General features: G+C 33.5%; 1 protein-coding gene across 2 annotated transcripts in view; it reads right to left on the bottom strand.

Annotated features, from left to right (window-relative positions):
- Positions 1-10,358, bottom strand: part of CCDC178 (coiled-coil domain containing 178) — a 452,566-nt gene that overhangs the window by 225,564 nt on the left and 216,644 nt on the right. The window lies entirely within an intron of this gene.

Consider the following 10,358-nt stretch of genomic DNA (forward strand, 5'->3'; position numbering starts at 1 on the left):
ACTGTGTCATGACAGACCCTTGAGCCCACATATATAAAACTGTGGGGGTAAGTTAAGAAAATGTGCAAAGAGAATACACTCTTTTTTATCTATTCAAGTTTTTCTACCAGGCATTAAAACTTAAAATGTGCATTCAAATCACACCTGTTTCAGTTTCTCAAAAGTGCAATTTCAGCTAATTTAAGAATTCATTTCTCTTAGGGATACATTTTACTGGGAGATTTAAGCTCGTGAGATCAGCCTGAGTAAATCATGCAGTTAACTGATTTTTGATAATAGAAAAATTTGGCTGGTTGGAAATGCTTAAAGACTGTGGAAGTGCAGAATGCAGGTGGGTCACCAGAAAGAATTCTGCTTCTATAACCAGGAGGCAAAGGCCCCAGTCTCATGTCACTAACTTCAAGTGCCATTTTCTAACTACCTAGCCTCGGTCTATTACCCAAAAACAAGAATTAGAAAGTTGACAGAAATAATAAATCCATGGTTACACTGAGATATAAAGCAGAGCAGTGGCTGAATAGAACCAGCTTTTATATTCTTTCTGTCAGATTCCAACCATTAGCTTACAATTCTTATAACAATGACATTTTTTGAGAGGCTGGATAGCAGTGTGCTGTTTCCTGTCTACACATGTCAGATTTTAAGCTTAGGAAGAGCTAAACAATGCTCTGTCCCTGTGGGCATGGGAATGCATAATGACATAGTCATTTTACCTTGTGGAAGGGAAAAAAAGACAATATTATCACTTACATTATTTAGTTTCTTCGGGGGCCTGTTTAGGGAACACCACCTCTAGGCATTGTCGTGTGTTAATCACCACCTTTAAATAGGAGTCAAGACCATCTTTGATCTCTGCAGCCATGTATATTAGCTGGTCCCTCTTTCCCAAAACAAATCCCTGCTCTAAGATTCATTTAAGCTCAAAAAGGTCTTGGTTTGGTGGGGAATCACAGGCATTTGTTTCCTGAAGTGGCTCCTCCCTTTTGTAGATGGTGAGGCAGGCTGTGAAGCACCTCCTTGGGAAATGGCTTTGCTTCAGAAACTTATAACTTCTGTATGAAACATATGATTCCAAGGAATTCAGGGGCTCCCTCAACCCAGGGTCACCAGTGATAGATCTCCCTTTAAAAATACTGAAACAGGCTAATAAAAATGATATCCATTGCTATGTCATCATCTAAACACTTTGGTACAATTAACTACTCTCACACAAAAATATTCCACTTCTGAAATTTTAGACCACATAAGTATACAGGAAAATATATAAGTATAAAGGTTTCTTGTTCTGATTTCAGAAGAGTGCAACTCATTTAGGGTTCTTTTTAGTTTCACAGTTTTCATCATTACAAGATGAAATAATGACTCTTGAAAGTGCAATTTAAAATCAGTAACTACAGCTTCTAAAATATTTGGATCTATACACAACATAAAAACAATTTTGGCTGTGGAAGTAATTCTAGAACTCTATATAGACTATGAAAAATATTTGTTCATTTAAAATAATAAGCACTATGCTAAATAATTACATGTTAAAATTACAAGTAGAATTTTAAGCTATATAAATTTAGAAGATGAAATGGATAAAATATTCATATTGTTACAAAATTGATATAAATTTAGGTCATATATATACTGTGCTTAATATAGCTCAAGTTTTTCTACCTTGGAAGTAGATTTGTGTATTTTAGTAAGAGAACCAATTAAATGGTTATCTCCAGTGTATTTATAAAGTATTGCATGACTGTAACCATTCTTACTATAACTTCATTTTATTATTTTCTAGAAAAAAAAATACTTTCTCCTTTGTTACAGTTTGTCTCAATCACTTATCCATACTAGACTGTAAGTTAACAGAGAGCAGATTCCCTTTTCACTTATCTCTGTATTACTCTATTTTACATATAGTAGAATTCTTTCTCTCTTTTCTATTCCATCCTGACACAGGATTCCCATCTATTTACAAGCACAAACACAACAGAAAAAATATATATACTGAAACTAGCTGAGGGAAAAGAAACACAAAGGAATAAGCAAGTGTGGGGCATAAAATAGAACCTATGTAGTTCCTGCAAGCAAGTCACAAATGTAGGTCTAAGCTTTTCCGCAGACAGTATTAAAACGGAAACCTGGTCAATTCAATGCCCCGAAGATCAAACAAACAAAATCTGCAGAATAAATACCATTCACTATTTCTGATATTTACACCTGACAGAAATATCTGGTCTTCAAGTAGATTTTGTGAATTTAATGGACAGTGAACACAATGATGTTTCAGTGAACACGACGATGAGTTTCATTGGAGCCATTTCTTATATTGACCCTCAAGGAAGTAATTCTACAGGGAAGAGATAATACATGACCAGCAACAGCTCTCTGCTGGTTTATTTCAAAAAGAGATTTTAGAGTATCCAAAAGAATAGATTACTAGACAGCAGTTCTGGCTAAAGACTATTTCTTTCAGTCAAGGTTTGGTGTTCCTTACAGTATCTACAACTGCCTCTGCTGCTAATTACAAAGGCACCAAGTACTTCAGCACCTGATTATGGTGGGATTACCACTGACAAACTCGGGGGAAATGCTGACCTGTCTCTGAACAGAGAATGACCTGTCTCTGAATAGAGTGGAACTGAGGCTCAGGTTTTCCTTAGAGTCCTGTATTCCTAGTGTCTAGGATAATGGCTTTCAATGAACTGAATTTGTTAGACTATCAATTTTACTTGTGATTTTCAAACTACCTGTAGTTACCCACGCAATGATCCTCTCTTAAGGCAGCAGAGCAAAATTCTTTAATTAAGATTTTTCTATTTCTGCCTCTCCTTGACCTCTGAGCTGTTTATGTTTATTTAAACTAGCTACGCAAAATTTCTTGTCCCTGGAAAATTCATGATCACTCGGTGATGATGCAAATTGCATAAAATACATTTATTATACATTATATTATTTGCAGTTAAATATACATAAATATATATACATGAATTAACATAAATTAAATACATTTAGATGTGGTTTGAGTCAAAACTGAAAAATCATGATTACATACGTTTATATACTTATATTTATAATTATATTTATATATTTTTGAATACATAAGCATGCTACTTCCTAACCATTAACCTAACTAGGGGTACTGCACCTTGAATAAATCTCATGGCTTTTTTTTTTTAATAAGAATATTTCATAGACTCTTGGTGCTTTTAGATTATCTTGTACTTTATTATCCTCATATCTTTTCAATCACTTTTTATGATTTTGTTCGTGTGTTTTAGAAGATCTATGGTTTCTGGAAGGGAGAGGTCAAAATTATTTCTGTCTTGATATCTATTTAACAGAATACATTTTGTTTCCTCAAGTGTCTCTTGGTTCTTTCCAAATTGCTGAGGTTTTCATTTGTTTTTAATGAAGGATGCATACCCCTTACACTTTCAGGTAAGCATTTTTTAATTGCTCTGTATTGTCCGTTCCATCCCATCCTTCATCCAGCTCCAATGATTCACTTAATTTAAAGATCATGCCATCCAGCTATAACGCCTGCTACTTCTTTTTACTCTTATTGTCATTCTTCTATTTTTGCTAAAGACTTCAGCAGCTGGTTTATCATCTTCCTTACAACTCAAAAACTGGAATTATCTTTCATGACTTCAGCATCTTTGGAGTTGTTCCACCCAAAATTTTACCTATGGAGGTGCCTCAAAAAACTAACAATAGAACTATCACATGATCCAGCAATCCCAATCCTGGGCATCTTTCCAGAGAAAAACCATAATTCCAAAAGTTACATGTACCCCAATGTTCACTGCAACACTATTTACAATAGTCAAGACATGGAAGAAACCTAAATGTCCATCAACAGCAGAACAGATAAAGAAGATGTGGTACATATATACAATGGAATATTACTCAGCAATGAATAAGAATGAAATAATGCCATCTGCAGCAACATGTATAGACCTAGAAACTATCAGACTAAGTGAAGTTAGTCAGACAGTGAAAGAAAAACATATTATATCACCTATACGTGGAATAAAGAAAAAAAAAAAAGGACGCAAATGAACTAATTTGCAGAACAGAAACAGGCTCACAGATTTTGAAAAACTTTTGATGGTTACCAAAAGTGGGGGTAGGAGGGATGCACTAGGGGTTTGGGATTGGCATATGCATACTGAGGTATACAGAATAATTGGCCAGTGGAGACCTGCTGTATAGCACAGAGAACTCTACCCACTATTCTGTGATAATCTATGTGGGAAAAGCATCTGAGAGAGATTGGACATGGGTGTATGGATGACAGGGTCACTTTGTTGTAGAGAAGAAATTATCACAGCCTCGTAAATTAACTATACTTCAATAAAACTTGAAGAAAAAATTACCTAGACACTTACAAGTTCCTGGACAGTGACATCCATTGCTATGTCACCATCTAAACACTTCGGTACAATTAACTACTCTTACATAAAAAATATTCCACTTCTGAAATTTTAGACCACATTATCCTATTTTTTAATTATCATTTTTTTCTCTATTTTGTGATTTATTCTCTGGTCTCAAACAACAAAACTGCTTCCTATATTTTGATACATAAATAAAAACTTTAAGGTGAGAACTGCCTTAACATTTCCTGACCGTGACTTACATCTCCCCTTCTTTGACCACAAGTTCTCTAATGTTTCTACACTTGCATTTTTCCATTCACCAGCAAACTTTGTTTTCTTTTCCTTTTATATCCTCCTTAAATACCAAAGACATCATTTCAGTTATTTTCTGTCTTCAATATATGTTTTGTCTCTCTTGTATGTTTAGGTCCCATGCAATTTACAAAATTCCAGCTTCGAATAAAAAAAAAAAAATCTCAAATTTGACCTGATAAGTGACACCGAAAAAAGTCACCTGCTGCTACCATTACAAATGCAAGGTCTCTACTTAAATCTGTTCCATCAATAATTTCTCCATATACTTAGCCAGCTACATCTCTGCTTCAACTTTTTCAATACCAAACCGCTTCATAAACCTCTGGCCTCACATTAGAGTACTTTATCTTTTATTTAAGAACCAAACTCATAGCCTTCTTCCTCTCATGGAAGACAACCTTTCCCAAGACTACTGCTACCAGCAAGGCTCTGTGTTCCAATTCCATTCCACACCCTTAGGAACTCTGGCTTTGGGAATTATCACTTTTGCTCTAATGAAAAGCATTAACATTTCTTCCTTTACTTAATTTCTCTTCTAAGCAAATTAACATCTCCAAAAGTCCCCAGCTTAAAAAAAAATTCCCTTTACTCTGTTTGCCTATTAATTAATTTAGCCTTTCTGACACACTCTGCTTTTGAAAGAATAATCTTTACAGAATTTTTCGACTTTCTCACCTTCCAATGACTCTTCAGTCCACTGAAATATGGCTTTTGCTTCCTCCCCTCCACAGAACTTATATTAAAGTAGCTATTATATAGTGTTTATCCTTAGTGTCTTTCACTTTTGTGCAATATTTGATGTTTGACTCTTTTTTTTGTTGAAACCATTTGTTGAAGCTCTTTACTTTCATATTACTTGATTCTTAGTTTTCCTCATCTCTTTGGCCATGACTTCTCATATGGTTTTCTAAATGTTTATGCTCATGAAATACTAGTGCTCCCTAAATTATTCCATATACTTAGCTACCTTCACTAAGAGCTCTCACTGCATTTTCTCATTTGTAGATACTTTCCCAAACTCTAGAACAATTCTTGCCACTAGAATCCAGCGGTGCATCGCTTTTTGGATGATACAGGCAGCCCAAGTGCAATATTTTCATAACTGAACTCATGACTCCCTTTCCTCATGCTGGCTCTTCCTTCTTCATTCTCAGTAAAATGCACTGTCACTTACAGAGTTTCACAAGCTGGAAACCTGAGATTTATTCTCAACTCCTCTTTCCCACTGGTTCCTACATTCAGTGACCAATGTTTCACCATGTCCCATTAATTTTTCCTCCAAAATTTCTCCCTCTCTTATGCATCCCTGTTTTCAGTTCCTCCCCTGCAATCTTTATCACTTCAAGAGAAGATTAGTTTAAGACCCTCCTCCCTTGTATTTCTGCCTCCAAACTTGTTCCTGCCACAAATCAACCTTCATGCCCCTAAGCACTTCTCCATTTAGAGTCAAAACTACGGTACCCATTGAAATCTTTCACCGGCTTTCCTTTCCTTTCAGAATAATGTTCAAATATACTTCAGGGTGCCATGTGCATCTCTGCCCTCCTCACTGCCACTTTTGCTGATCTGATCTATTCAGGAATACATAATGTTTTCAATAAAACCATTTTATTTTCTGCTAAGAAATACTATTCAAATTTCCATCATACAATGTTTCTACATAAGTATATTCTACCTAGTCTTAAAAACATGGATGAAAATTAGGCTCAGAGTCATCTTCTTGGAGAAACCTTCCATGGCCTCTATTTTGATACAGCTGCCTCTTCTTGAACTATTTAATCTTCTCCTTATTTATCACCTTGCACTAGTTGGTTTTCCTCATTTCACTTTTTTGTCCAGACTGTAGCTCAAGGTAGTCAGAGACACAGTGGTAACAATTTTACATCCACATATCACCACAATGTCTGGCACATGTTAGTCATTTAAGAGATGTTTAATAAATATATTACTTGATGGACTACTAAAGCACTAAATTAAAATAGTTTTGAGAAATACTTAGTAGCAGGGAAAATAATATTCTGCTAAGTAAAAAAAATGTATTATATTGTAAGCATACAATCATCACAACTTTGTAAAAATGCACATGTAGTGGGAAAAGAGCATTTAAAATTCATTCAAATGTTAGTGGCTGAATTATGAATCTGAGTACACTGATAACTTTTCTCTTTCAGAGAAATTTTAGTAAACACTTTTATTAAATAATCTTAATTTGAGTAATAGCAAACTACACTTTGTCTTCTGGTTGGCATTATCTGCTTGATAAAATTTCACCTGAGTATCATTCCTCTTTGTCTTCTATTTTGTCGTAACACAAAGGAAATATACCTCAAGTATGGAATTATAAAATAAAATGTAAAAAAACTGTCTCTGGTCCCCAAAAAGTTTTCAAAACAGAGGTATAGAGCAACGTTTACCAATCAAATTGTTTATGCAAATAACTGCATCTAGATTGGCTTGTAACTAAGTTCAGTGGAAACTATCATTCACCTCTGATGAGCCAAGCAGATAGCATATGCAAATCTTAGAGCTACATAATAGCTTTTTCTGGACCTCTAACTTCAGTTTTCTTTCAGAATATTAGTTTTAACACCACTAGTCTACAAACTTCATGGACACTAACTGGCCAGATTTTTGTTTTGTTAGGGTTTGTTGTTAGTTTTCCTGGCAGAGAGCATTTCAGGTTATAAATAACAAATGTATGACATGCAAATACCTGTTTTTTATAACACCAAACTATGGGACTTGCAGACATTTGCTTAGAGACTATTCAAATTAAAGTAGGCAAGTATTACTTTGTTTTAGACTGTATATCAAATTATCTTAATATAAAACACTAAAAAACATGACCTGAAAAATAAATTTACATTAAAATTTCACTGAATCCTCCATTTATTCTACTCTAAAACATCAACCTTTTTCTACTGAGTTTTGAAAATTAGTGTAATCTTCTATGTATTTATTTTGCTGATTGGCTGCCAACAGTCTAAATATAAAAACTCTATTCCATATCCTGCATAGGTACTTAATTTTCCTATTCATATATACAAGGCTCTTTTTTATTTTCCTTTATCCTTAAAGAAGAAAATCTTCCTATATCAATATTTTTGTACTGACTAGATTATGATTATTAGTGATTTTTCACTAATACAATAAATCTGTAATTGTTATACATTTAGTTATATCCAGGATAATGTACCGTAATGACTCAAAAAACTATGCTAATAATAAAATATAATCCACTTAGTCATACTAAATTTCTCAAGGGCAGTTTGGAAAAAATAAAATTTGTAATTACATCTTCTTTTGTCTATTATATTGTGAGAATTTTTAATGCACTACTGTTGTTATCTAGAATCATGCATTTCAATCTAAAACGTGTGTCACCAAATGTGACCTACTTCAATATTTCCTTACACATCAATTACATGAATTAAATTAATAAAACTCTTAAGCATATGTGCAACCACAACAATTCAGGTACAATTTACACTATTGCACAGAGTTAATTTGCAAATTTCCCTTAACTGTATGAAACAGAGAGTAAAAACTTTAACATATTGCTTAAATTGTGAGAGTATATAGTGGGATAATTTCCTTCTACTGTTGGCCAATGTCTCTTGTCTATGACAACAGCTTGCTTCAAATTTAAGACCCTTATTCTGGAAGGTTAATGTGAGGTAGGAACTCCATTCAGTGTTATTTTGGCTTAAGGGCATAATGTCACAATTTGGTGCATCCTCTAATGACTTTTTTTTTTTCCTAAAGGCAGCTTACAGCTTAGACCTAGTTCAGCGAATTTCCTTGTAAGGTCCTTGGAAGACTGGAGGGAAAAAAGTACAATTGATTGCGTGGCCAAATTTCTGTTCATGCCTGCTTACTGATTTTTGTTCATTTCACAAATAAACAAGGCATGAATACATCAACCCACAAACCATAAACAATAAAGAACTTCATCCTGTAAGTTTGCTACGGCCAGCAGTTTGTGGCTGAATCTGCTATTTGTCATAAGATAAATGATAAAGTGATTGCCATTTGTCACTGAATACACAAGAGGAGTGCTCAGCTGTGAACCACTCAAATGCAGACGACAGTAAATATTGCCATTCTTATTACTAACTTCCTTTAAAGAGGCCCCCCAACACTCTGAAAATAAAAGTAGATTAGTGTTTTGGATAAAAATTCTTATTCTTTTAACATAAAGAGAAAAGTCATAGACTAAGCACTAAGCATCTGAGTATTCCTAGTTAAAAACCTTGTATTTACCGCAACATGGAATGCGTGCAAACATAGGCCATCTTTTATAAAGAAAGGTGTTTTATAAAGTTGAGCGCTGAATTTAATTTATATGTATTGTTCCCATTTTTGTACTGTTCAGTGATTTTTAATACAAACTTTTTTATGTTTCTGAGAACCACTGGTGCTTGACGGCTTTCAACTATATTAATAGAGGTTATAACAGTGCCCATACATTAATGTAGTCTGTGTTTTATCTAAACTCTGATTGAATTTAGGGAGTGCCTAAATTCTGTGTTGCTATACTTGCTGCCAACTACGTGAACTTTATTAATTTCTTTGAAAACCTATCCAACAACAAAATAGGAAAACATAAAATGCAAATGACATATCAGGAAAAATAAGTGACTGCTCATGAAATTCCTAAGCTATAATATTCTTTAGTGGCAAATATAATACCAGATAAGGAGAGAGAGAGTATTGTAATTATTGCACCTTATACTATAATAAAAATGTTCAAAACTTGAAGCTTATACGTAAAAGAAGCATAAGAAGTTGCAAAATTGGGGGGTTTGTGTCACTGTGACTTGCATGAAGAAAGCAAAATTGCAAAATACCTGGCACATATTATTTGAGATTTTAAAAAATGTTTATAACTCTCAGTTTTATCATGGAATATATCACTTTTCGCAAGAGAACTCAGATTAAATAACACATAACCTGAAATATCTTTACACCATTAGACACAGTTCCTTCAAGATTAAGGTTGAAATACATGGGTGCAGAAATGTAAGGAGGCATGCACTTTATAGTATCTTTAAATCCAAGCAGAATAACAAGTAGAAAAATAAGTATTTAGTGGTAGATATTTCCAGAAGCCAATCTTTTAAGTTCAAGATATTGTAATATTTTTAAAGTACTACAATAAAATTAAATTTTGAGAAATTAAATTAAAATTTGTCTTTTTAACTGTAGTCTAATACAACAAATTTCAAAATCTTTATCATAAATATATTTGAAGTAACACTTTTATAATATCACTCTTTATACCTTGTGCTAAAAGCACACTAGAAATCTTTCAAATCTTTGATGCTGGGAGTTGAGATTTCCTACCATAAGCTAATACATTTTTCATCAAGTGCTAATGGATGAAATGACTAGCTGGATCACAGGAATGTATGTGTAAGATCTCTCACTATATACTATATGTATTAAATTGACTTTATAAATATTTGTTTAAATAGTTATTGTTCTATTATACATTACCATGGTGTATAGAAAAGAGTATAATTCTGAAATCATTCATAATATGATTGTTACTTTCTATATATTAAGATGTAAAATCATAAACATTCATCATAGATATAGGAATTCTAAGTACATACTAATGCCTGTTCAAATAATTTATTGGCAATGTGAGCATTTGGTTTAATGATTAAT

Source organism: Sus scrofa, chromosome 6 (assembly GCF_054392235.1).
Source record: "Sus scrofa isolate SSC_HxYL_T2T_F1_AM1 chromosome 6, Sscrofa_HxYL_maternal_Yorkshire_Landrace_v2.0, whole genome shotgun sequence".
NCBI lineage: Eukaryota > Metazoa > Chordata > Mammalia > Artiodactyla > Suidae > Sus > Sus scrofa.